General features: G+C 34.5%; 1 pseudogene; it reads right to left on the reverse strand.

Moving 5' to 3' along the window:
- Positions 1-4,630: 4,630 nt before the first annotated feature.
- LOC138312219 (uncharacterized) lies at positions 4,631-12,405 on the reverse strand (annotated as a pseudogene).
- Between the last annotated feature and the right edge of the window lie 548 nt (positions 12,406-12,953).

Here is a 12,953-nt window from a genome sequence, read left to right on the forward strand (position 1 = left end):
CATAAACGTCCCGGAAAGGAAAATGGTAATAGCGATAAAACTAGACAGGAACCTGAGCCAAAGTGACAAATCCGCCTTAATTCAGCCGAAAGTCGGATATGATGGTACGACTCAGTAACACCTAAAATTAAATTAATATTAAAGACGTAGAAGAAAAGGACGACTTGGTTTAACTACAGAACAAGCAAAATTTAAATTCCAATTAAAGATTGAAGTTCTCGTAAGGTTCTATTTAGAAATGTCTCATTGACTTCTGTAGCCTTTTTTTACTTTGTCTTGATGAAGGGAAGCTGTAGAAGTGACACTATTTAACTCTATTCCTACAAAAGACATTTGTTTTACTAGGCAAGAAAGTCTTCTCTTCTACTAAAGGTACTCCTATGCTATGGCACATAGCTCTGAAAGAATTCAAAGAATGTTGAGCAGCTTCAAAAGTTTTCTCGATGAAGAACAAATCATCTGAAATATGAATCACATGATTGCAATCAAGTTTTTCTCTAGCTATCCATTCGAGTGCGGTACTGAATCTCTCAAATATTTTGCATGAAGAAGAGCATCCCATGGGTAGAAAAGTATCAAAATAATAAAAATCTTGGAAAGAGAAACCAAGAAGGCTATGATCTGCTTCATTTATAGGAATAATCCTAAAAGCTGATTTAATATCAGTTTTTGCCATAAATGACCCCTGACCGCATAGTTTTAACGGGGAAACTGCATCTTTGAAATACCATCATTAACTGAACTATTACCATCTTGTGGATAGGATAAATGATGCATTAAACGGAATTCCCCACGTGACTTTTTTTGGACAAGACCCAAGGGGATAATTTCAAGTTAGGCATGGGTATGGATTGATAAGGGTCTTTTATTCTCCCCAATTCAATTTCCTTGGCAAGTTTATGTTGTACAATAGTAGGTTATCAAGTGCTGATTTTAGATTAGGGCTAACCTGTGAGTCTCTCTCACCTTCATATTGTAAGAAAAAATCCTTTAGAAAAGTCATCTACTAAATACTGTTCAATGTCTTTATCATAGTCATTTAGGTACAATTCTAATTTCCTACAATTGACCGGAATATTTGCTATAGAATGGAATTTAACTGGGGGTGAAATGTTGTCTTTACTATGTGGTAGATTTGGATCGTTTGGTGTCAGATAAATTTGGACGAGTGAAACTTATTAAGGGCCCCCATTCTAAATCAGTTGATGTTTGTTTTAAGCGACGGAAATTGCAATCGTAAGTGTACCAGTTACCTCCACGACGGGCAATATTGCGAATAACATGCTGGTAAGTTGCCAAATCCTCTGTACATTCAGAAAAGTGATGTTCTGTCAAGGGAGACCTTAGGAAGAAAAAAAATGGTTAGGAAGACGGGAAAAAATAAGGTCCTAAATTTATTCGCCTTTTACGATCATGTAGGTACAGTTCTAACGCCCTGCCTGCAGGTCAGAGATTGCGATAACTTACAGATAATTATGGTTTGAACAAGTTATAGACATGCATCTATAAATATCATTTTGGTGTATATGCAGCGCCCATTATGCTTTTTTGTCAATATTTTGTTATACATGTACACATCCATAAAGACGGCGTTATGTATCAATTCTTGTCCATTTGTCGTAGTAATGATACATGTTTAGATCCCTTCTTCCAAATGGATGGCTACGATTTACTTTTTAGTAAATTTCGGTTTGGATATATAGAAGACTTATTGTATCGACGCAAGGTTTCGGGATCAATTCATACTTTGATCAGTGTGCTATTTGAATGACGAGGTACTGTAATACCGTTGAACTGCAGCAGCGCTACATCCAAACAAGTCTCCATTATGTATTCCAGTTTGTTCCTTAGTATTCAAAATTTTAAAACATGAACTTTGTCATAGCAAGCTACAGTTGGGATCACGCATTATATCATATGTTTTGTCCTGAACAATTTTAGAAACGCCATAGTTAATAGGTATGCATGAGTTTAATATATGTGTTGTCTTTTACAATGGTACTTAAATGAAAGTTGGTATTGTCAGGATAATAACAGGAGTTTTCAAATCTTTTTTCTTAATATTAATTAGGTGTTTGGTGCAAAATGTATGTCATTATCCATTTAAACTGACATTTATTTCTAAATATATGACGGCGACTGACAAAATGGGCCCAGATGAGGAAAAATCACATTTTCATTTTTTCACATTTTGGTTTACTTGATGGTGTGTAGATCACGTTTACAAAATATTAAAGAAGTGTGATTAAGCATTTAAGAGATATGCGACTTTGAATGAGGCAACATGTACATTCATTAATGACAAAATTAGCGACGTCAAATTATCACGTCAAGAACATTGTCGTCATGTCACAAGGCTGCCAATGACGTTACTTAAAACATACACATGCATATGGCTATGCTTTGGACTGGTCTTTAACATCTGTAATTTATTTTAAAATTTTACCTTTAGTTCGATCAATGTTACATGAAACTACACCATTGTCCGTTCTATCAAAATACAAAATAATCTGTGACACGTACATGTAACAATCAAATTCTACGATGTGACAGGATGAAACACTGCGTACTGTGTGTAACAAAATATTCGCGTGTAATTTAATTTCATGGTTTGGAATTTTAAAATGTTTTCGTGGGTAGAGATATTTATGGTTCGCCAATGATACCATTAATGCATCAAATATGATAATTTGTTTTTTTTATATCGATGGTTCCATAGCAACCGCCAAAAGAACAACTCCACGAGTAAAATTTCATGCAATGATATAAACATGTGTGTTCGTATTCAAAATTCAAAAAACTATGCATTTGATTAAAAAGTACATGTATATACTTCCAGATTCTTTTAACTAGAATGTTGGTATACGAATAGCATTAATGAAGTGACCGATGATATATGTAACGAAGAAGCCAAATATTATTACATTTATGCATGAATAGATTTTAGCTACATGCACATGCATGCATATACGCTCATGTGCTAAGAATTGACTAAGTCCGATTAGATGATGTAACCAAAACCGTCAAAAGTAAATTTAATGTAGATCAAATGGTCAAATGAAAAAAGACTTATGCATGGATCACCATCGGACACCACTGCATGTGTCCATGTCTAAACACCCGTCGTGTAGGCTGATTACATTGGTAACCAGTAATAGATATTTTCAATTCTCCATGTTCCTTTCCGTATGACCGGAATAATGTCGTTCTATCTCATCCACAATACGGCATATAATATATACACTTATACGTTTCTATATATTTTGTTATATCTATACATTCAATATCCATCTTGTTTTTGTATCAGTGATTCTTAATCTGATTGTAGTGTGCTGGAAAGGAGTTTGTTATGGTAAACAAAGGCAGTGTTTCTTTATCAGATCAACATTCAAAACACTGAAACGATGCATGTCTTTTACCTTTTTTCTGTTAAATGTGTGTTTTGAGTCGAATATTTAGATTTCTTAAATTATGAATCAGGAAGTGCTCGTAGTTCTCCAATCAACACATTTTTTTATTTTATATCATGTAGATATACTACTGAATTTAGTATACTGACCCAACATGGCACATAAAACAAAACACCTGTGGATGGAGTGATCGAATTTAAGAAACGATTGATCGCATTTAAATTTCAGACTCTTTCCTTTTAATATATCTGCAAGACTACTCAATAACTAAACCTAATTGTTAGAGTTCTACTTATATATTTCAGACAAAAATCGTAAAGAGATATTGCAATACACACGATTGAAAAGAAAAAGACGCAAAACATGTTTCAAACAGAGGGTTCTGATAATCAGTACCAATAGATCACTATAGAGGTCCTAATGCTCTGGATCAAATGTTCCACCGTTTTTTGTCTTGATTATAAGACCCTTAAAACCAATATAATACACTCTGGTACATAGATACATACAAATTAATATAAATTTTAACTAATTCTCAGACCACTGTGGTTTTTTAAAATGTTTTTTTTTTTCTGCATAAAGCAGTGTTTCTAGATGGTGAAGATGAACTGAAAAATAATGTTTCACCCTAAGATTTCGGCATTAATGAGTGATTTAACTAGACCGAGTGGGGTTGGAGTGCGGGATCCTCACATAACTGTACAAATGTGTATAAATCATCTTCGTCCCTTGACAACTGCATGCACCATGTACTGTATAATGTCATCAAAATTTATGCTTTGGTCACAATAATCGGCCGCTATCTGGAGATAGGGGGTAATCGGGAGTAAACCGCTGGTTTTGGGACATTTTCCGATACTTGACAACACCGGTCAAAAATTTGTCTGACATAATTTACATTAAGAGGAGGCCATGCGGTAATCGTACGGCGTCTGTTTCCAAAGATAATTTTTTGGGGGCCGGTCAGGAAGTGAATATCGACCTAACAAATATAATGCTAAATCGGTCGATTATCATATGATATGTCCGGGCGATAACCGGCCTATTCACTGGACATCGTACGAATATCGCCTTAGTAGATTACGGACAACAAAGGACACTTGTACGCCAGGCCCGGCCAAATGTCGGGCGATGTGATTGCCGCTCGATTCCCGGCCGGATATCGGACGATGCTTAAAAATTTGGACATGTTAATTTTTTCTCCAATTATCTATTTAAAAACCATAACTTTTAATGAATAAAGCTGTGAAAATCATTCAAATTGACAGACATACATATGTAATGCCTTATAAACGTTAGTTAGAACACATTGGTTATGCACTGTGAAATTCTTGTTTTTATGCCTTATACATGTTTAGATGGACATATACCTTCAGAAATCACTTTACAATCACTAATAATACTGTAAAAATGTGCAATGAAATTGTGGACAACAAGATGGTTTCATGGTCTGACCGTATGAACTCATTTCATTACACTGAAGATGTTAATATAATGATTTTTGGCAGTACTGCCAAAAATCATTTTCAGTCATTTTTGTACTTGTAAAATTAAATTCCTATACATTGAAAGTATTGTAATTCTCAAGATGTTGGTAACTTTTTGTAGTTGAATAACATATTAAAAGCTCTTCTTGATTCGTGACTATGAAAAATACGGCACATATAACTTTAAACGATATGTGAAGGATAAGTGGCCGATTATGAAATTCTACGGGACACCGGAGATATTCTTACTTCGAATTAAAACTCTTCTTGCACATCCCCGATGCTGTCTGAGAGTCCCGTCCATCGGCCGGCCATGTCTGGTGTCCGACCGGAGACCAGGAAAAATGGCCAAAATTCATGCCGGGAATACATCTTAAGCCTAATCGAAGAGGTTATGATGACCAAAACATAAGTACTGAACTATACCGACGTCCACTATAAATACCGCATTACTTGTTATCATCGTCGCATAGTTCTACAAAAAGACATACATCTTTTGCACTGATCAGAAACTTTACTTATTCGCATACAAAATTAGAGATCATCCACAGGTGTTTGGTATGTATACATGTAAAGAGAAAATAATATGTATTGAGCCAAACACCTCTGGTTCGTCTACAGAGTTCAATTCTCGGCTGATGAAATCTGCATCCTTGTCCTCTTAAAATTTTGAAGAAATACTTCTACCACAATTGTCTTGCCTTTATTGTGTCTTTAAAGCAACGTACCGTTGTTTTCATGTTAAGTTTCCGCACTCGTGATATGTTTGCTTCATGTATATCAATGTATTCGGTATAATTTCAGTGACTTTTACGACTTTGATTTTCGATGTTTTATTTTAAATATGTTACGACATATTTCAAAATATTATTAACTTGTGAAAGAGCAAAGCCTGTGAAATTTCCAGAATATCCGCGGAGAAACAATATTGCTAGATAAGATTAAAAAATGTTTAACTGTATTAAATCAATTACAAATATTTTGGCCGGATCCCCTGATATGTGGCATATTGGAATTTCAGTCGAATAACTGCATAACTACTGATTGATAAAAATCAGGATTTGTTTCACTCTTATCTTCTATTTATTTCCATGAATATATTAATTGTTATCTCAACTAACGAAGAGAAAAACAATCTCAATATTTTTTCTAATATGCTGTTCGCAGCTGTATTAATTCATTTATTGATATTTTTGTTAGAAAGTACTTACATGTATATACTGATCACCTGATACTCACAAGTCTACCCTACATATTATGTATTGATAGTGTACAGGTTGTAAAAATTATATATAAAATGCGGGCTTAATGAACGGTAGTTTCTTGAGAGTTTCCGCAAATACACGTGGTGACGTCGGCAAAAAATGTGCGTAACTTTATAACGCCATTTATTCTGAGGTCATAATCGCCGCATCTGGGCCCATTTTTCATTCATCAACCCAAAATTCGGTTTACGGAAGAGACAGGTAGTCATGATCGCAAACTACAGTCTGTAATAAAAATGTGTTGCTACATTATTGCATTACCAAATGCACAAAACTGATAGCTTTTCATTTGAGTTGCCAGCTTCACACAAACAATTGCATTATATTAAAACATGGTCAGGTTTCTAGACAACAGGAAATATATAGATATATTTTGTTTTACTACATAAACATAAAAAATACATTATTTGAATAATAAACATATATATGTCAGTCTAAAGGTTCATAGATCAAATTAATCTCTCGAAAAGTGTGAAAAAATGAGAAAAAGATTGAATTTATTTTATGTATTACCTTCAAATCAGCTCTCTTATACAGATACCGGAATGCAATATTTGCTGATGATTGTGAGGCATAGTTAATTAGCAGGTTGCGTACTCTGTCCTGATAACCTTCCATTTTCCTATACTTAAGGGGACGTGGGTCGTGTAGCAAGTCTGAGTCTGACGACTTCCTTTTTTTTCTGGAGATTTTCTACTTTTACAGGAGACCCTATATTTTATGGAATATTCATGTATTTGGAGGTATGATAATTTATGAATTTGTTTATCTAGATTTCCAGATTTTCTACTGAAAGGATTGTTAAAACTCTAATGACTTGTCTTAATTCTATTTAGATTTGAGTACCTTCATATGTTATATATCAGATTCTTAATTTAATTTCATTATGAAAATGAAAACTTTTTTGTGATATTGTGATATACATATCTTGTGATCAAAAGCATGGCCTATTAAATAAAGATAAATGCTTCTCCTATGCTACAAAATGTTCTCTCTATCCACGATCAGCTTATTGCTGATAGTGTTTACCAGTGTCAGATTTTTATGCATTATCAAATCATAAAATTATTTAATACCATCAACAACAGTATATATCAAATACTGGTATGCAAATAAATATTGTAGCACCAAGAGGAATTTGTGGTATTTTTTCTGTGTATGTCTGAAATATTTGTTCAACAATTTGTACCTTTATGCAGATGCTTCGGTCTGTTGAACAGCATCAAAATCTCAGTACATGTTCTTTCAATTGCTAGTTCCCCACAGTCTGTAAACTTTTCCAACATCACCAGAAGTGCAGCCAAGTGTTTACATGTGCCATTTGTTCCTTTTCCAGCTGAACATTCACTGTGTGAACACAAGACATCTCCTGATTTTTTCTCAATACTAAGCTTATAGTTGTGTGTTAACTTGAATGAAAATATATTGTGGAAAATTACTGAAAATCAAAAAAAAAATTTTCGCATACATGCAAAAGAAATAGTCAATATGATCTTAGATAAAATAATAAATATAGCATTGAACACATCTCTATCTCTTGTATAAATTAAATTAAATTCATCTCAGGATTTAATATATTGGCAATGTTTGTGATATATTTATGCAGATGGGCTTTTAATTAAATTTTCTATTACCAACCAGCCATACAGAATAAAATAAAAATAGTGCAGAAATCATAGGCTTTTGGAACTAGTCTGTCAACAACTTGCTATACATATCAGCAAGCCTATGTAAAAATTTGCTTCAATTTGTTCCCTGGATAACTTCGGGATATGTTGCCTATTGGAGGGCATAAGCTGTTGGAATCCTGAGACAGGCCATGCAACTTCCAATGGGTCTGGGAGATTGACAGCTGGTGGTTTGAAGTTGCTGTTTCTATCATACGATTCAAGTCTGTAACAGTAATAATATTAAATTGTTTTACCTAAAAACAATCTACTTAGTTAACGGTAAAACTACATCCACGCTAGAACGAATATATGTACCAAGCTTACTATATACCTTTCAGCCGGGTAGGAAATGGTGCTTATGTGTCCTAGTGGAACAGTGCCTCAGAAAATCACTCGGGCACAACTTTCTATTTTTTTTTTTTTTTTTGTAGGCTTCCAATTATTTTATGCGTATACCTGCATGCATTTATATATAATTTTTCCATAACAAACATAACGACCATTATTAATATCTACCGCCCTGCCCACAAGACATGAAGTTCACAATTTATAGACTTGTCGTACAAATTCCCTTCAGAAAGACCTTCATATGCTATATGTAAAAAATATAATGTCTCCCCGAGAATTTGATATTCTATATGGTTCAGTTTTATTGTCTAGTAGGTAAGAGATATAAACCATGTATGATAAAATGCTTACACACGTTTTAATAAACGTTTACATAACCATTACTTACTTTCCTCCATTAGCAGTTATAGGCGCAAATTGTACAGTAGCTCTAAGGATGACACCATTTTCTGTCTAACGTTAAAGTCTTTTGAGCTACAATATTGCAGCTACATCCACCCCTGTACAATGTTTAACCAAATGCTAGATGTTATTTGGGGTAACAAAAACAATAATTAAATCATTGTAAAGTAGGTTACTTTTAATTCCACGTGTACTCCAAAGTATACGTGTGTTTATTTAGCACTGAACGTTATAAACTTACGACTTTTTGTGAAACTTGTTTTATATCTACATGTATATTTATAACCTTTAGTAAAACACGGTCAGGATTTGGAATCTGAATTTCTCGTACGATGAAGGGTGATTACAAATCCATTTTCTGATCTCAGGACTGATATTTGTCTGTTCCTGACTATATCGGCATCCGATCGCGAACGATGGCCCACGGATGTATATGTAATCGATAAAAACAAATTAGTGTCATCACAAATCACAATTTACAATACGTGCAATATACATAATAATTTATTTATATATTACATGCGTATTGGCGTGTAATGATCATCATACGTGTTCAGAATCAAACTTTAATGGATGTAAAACAAAAATCAAAACATTCTCCAAAGACAAATCATGAGTTTGGAGTCCCTATTCTAACGAGTTTTGATCAATTAATGAACTGGCTACTAGAGTTGCCGATGTTGCGATCATCTTTGATTACTGAAATGCCTTTGTAACAGTATACCAAAACTTCTAGTGATATTTTCATGTAATTTTCACAAACCGTTATAAAATAAACAATGTGTGAATATGGATGTTATAGGCTATACACGATGCTTCAGATCCACCAAAATCACCGCATACCATTCTGATAGAGGGAAGAAATATCATGCATTTAAAAAACGGCAACAGATCAACGTCATGCTTAAAATAATTCGGGTAATATCGGATACCCGAGTTTTATCACGTACCTAACATCAGCTATTACGTACATGTATCACGAGACGAGCATCGCGATACCCGTACAGATTGGAATAAAATTGATATATTCAAGCTATTTCAAACTTTAAACACGACTAAAATTAATAGGCTAGGAAGAATCATCTTGTTGTCTGACATCCTTATACATATTTACAATCAAATAACCTCAATACTGAATTATCCAATAACTTTGTGACTATGAACTTAACATAAGTCGGTAAATATAGAAAACTTAAAAATACGAGAGGCGAATAAACACTTTAAATGTTTTTTTCTATGAGAAAAAGAGACAAAGATCTTAACGAAACTGTAGTTCATTGACACCGTCACAAGATTGACAATGATCTTTAGATTTTTCACGCCCATGTTGCTTCCCTACGTGGCCCAATACGTACGGCTTCAGCTTGCATCCATTAGGCCTTTATCTTTCCTTTCTCGGAATCCCAAAGAAATTTCCACGTGGTGTTTTCTCCTTGACGTGAAATTTGTTTTTTTTTTTTTTTTTTTTTAAATGAAAAAGATACTTGGCGTTTAACGGATGGGGGAATGGGGTTCTTTGTACAATATTGTACCATATAACACAGAGAACGGTTTATTGAATTGAATTTTGATTCAGATGGTTTACTTACATTTTCTTCTACGATAAAAATAAGCCTGAATTCTTTTGGCATCATATCAATTCCACGAGAGTGTTTTAATTGTCAATCGTTTTAATGTGTAAACTACATGTATATCGATATTTTTATACCTGTCCAAAGACTGAGATTTTGTGTTTAAAACCAAACAAGTAATTATTAAAATTCTGCACGTACAATGAATATGATACTACTATATATATATTTATCCTTATACTTAATCAAATTTACATTTGTTCAAGCCATGAGTTTAAAACACTACAGCTTGAAATCAATAGGAATGTTCCTGCAAAATTTGCTGGTTTTTTCCAAAGGCTTTTCAAGTTATTTTCGATGGATTGAGTATGTAGCACACAATTTGGAGTCGCGTAGATATGCTGGTCTAAATAATTGTACTGCTAGTTTTCAGCATACGATTATGAGACATGTATCAAACCTTATGAACAAGGTTTGGACACATACTGTATCGAAAGCCTAAAAACCACGATGACGTCGAAATGGTAATCATTCTCCGAAAAACGCTTGAATTGTATCGGTGGTTAGCTGTGTGTTTGAATCCACGGTAAACAAGTATGGCGTCGCGATATTTTACCTGGACTTTGTGCTAAATCGAAGAAATGCCGTGACAAGTGGTCGAAAACTTGACCTAATTCAGAGGTAAATTTGTCCATATGGATCTCTAGTTAAATGATACAGTAATTAACGACTGTAACTCTTTCAATCTCCTCTTGGCTACTATTTATTACTGTTAACGTTACGAGTGAGCAGACGAGCATTAAAACACAGCGTATAGGCCTACATGTCGATATGCCCTGGAACAAACACATTATAGTTTATAACTTCACATTTGAGTTACAAGGAGGGAACGATATAAATATCATGCATGTTTTCGTCCTTAGAGAACCAAGACTTTTTTGATGAGCAATCGATATTTTAAAGACTACAGTCACATATTTGAATTTAACGGAAAGAGCGTGGGAGGTTTGTGTTGTTGTTGAAAACAACTGAACCTTTTTCATTAAATTATTAAATCCGCAAGTCATTAGTTCAAACAATATACACTTTGATATACAAATAGAAGATTGAAAGTCCGTGGTACAGAACGCGAGTTTCTCAGATTTGGATGGATTTTACATGTATCAACTCAGGTTTGGTAAACGTCAAAATCATTTCCCCATAAAGAAATCTTTGTTTGGTATGTAAATCCTGTTTTTTTTTCATTTTCTCTGTTTCAGCTTTAAAATTTAATTACAAACACAAGAACACGTAATGATTAATTCTTTGCCATGAAACGCTCGTAAGAAAAATACATGTACTATACAATAACATATTTACATGTTTTTGACGTAACTAGTTGGGCGACACCTGAAGGAGTGTCGCGGATGAAATGAAGAGAAGAGAAAGGGAAGATAACTCTTGTTGTTACCCTTAAACGGGACCAATTCCATTAGGTTATGAACAAGAGGCCGATGGGCCTTAACGGTCATCTGACTATTGGCACAATACAACACCTCAAAGAATAAAGTAGTGGCACACAGTTAAGGCAAAATAAAAAAAAATCATTTATTAGAAGAAGTCCAGGTCCTGATATATTTAATGAGTTAGACCATGAATGAAGGTCCCTTGATCCCCACCATGCTGCAAATCCAATTTCCAGTCTCAAGGTAGTCATTCATGTTACAGGCTCAATATCAGGTCTCTATAGGCCATTAAGTTATTCACACGAAGTCCTTAAAAGATTTTGACCTGAATGAAGGTCAAGATAATTTATTTGAACAAACTTGATATCCCTTCATCCAAGCATGCCGCAGACCCAATATGAGTACCCTGGGCCTTTTGGTTCTTGAGAAGAAGTCGTTTAAAGATTTTAGCCTTTTTGACCCCTGTGACCTTGAGTGAAGGTGAAGGTCCTTCATTTTAACAAACTTGGTATCTATTCATTCTAGCATGCCACAGACCCAATATCAGATCTCTAGGCCTCTTAGTTATTCACAAGAGGACGTTAAAAGATTTTACCCTATTTGACCCCTGTGACCTTGAATGAAGGTCATTGTCCTTCATTTGAACAAAGTTGGTAGCCATTCATCTCTGCATGTCACAGGCCCAATATCAGGTCTCTAGGCTACTTACTTATTCACATTAAGTCGTTTAAACATTTTTAGCCTATTTGACCCCTGTGACCTTGAATGAAAGTCAAGGTCATCTGTTTGAACAAATTTGGTAGCCATTTATTCTAGCATGCCACAGACCCAATATCAGATCTCTAGGCCTCTTAGTTATTCACAAGAAGTTGTTTAAAATCTTTTAGCCTATTTGACCCCTGTGACCTTGAATGAAGGTCAAGGTCATTCATTTGAACAAACTTGGTAGCCCTTCATCCCAGCATGCTACAGGCCAAATATCAGTACCCTGGGCCTTTCATTTGAATGAAAACGTTTCGCACTGCAGACTGCAGACGGCGCACGATGACGGACGATGCATGATGACAATAGATCTTCCTGACCCTTCGGGTCAGATGACCTAAAAATATACCAGAGCTTGAAGTCATTTAAGGATTTTAGTCTATTTGACCCCTGTGACCTTGAATAAAGGTCAAGGTTATTTATTTAAACAACCTTGGTAGTTCATTGTATAATATATACTGGCAGTTAACCTGAAAGATACAATATAATTGATTGTCTATAAAAACACCAATAAAGGAATGTAATCAAAAAATTAAAAAATCCTTTTAAGCTACATCCTCAATACTAACTCCATGGGTAACTATCACTGACGT

This window comes from Argopecten irradians, unplaced genomic scaffold, assembly GCF_041381155.1.
Source record: "Argopecten irradians isolate NY unplaced genomic scaffold, Ai_NY scaffold_0253, whole genome shotgun sequence".
NCBI lineage: Eukaryota > Metazoa > Mollusca > Bivalvia > Pectinida > Pectinidae > Argopecten > Argopecten irradians.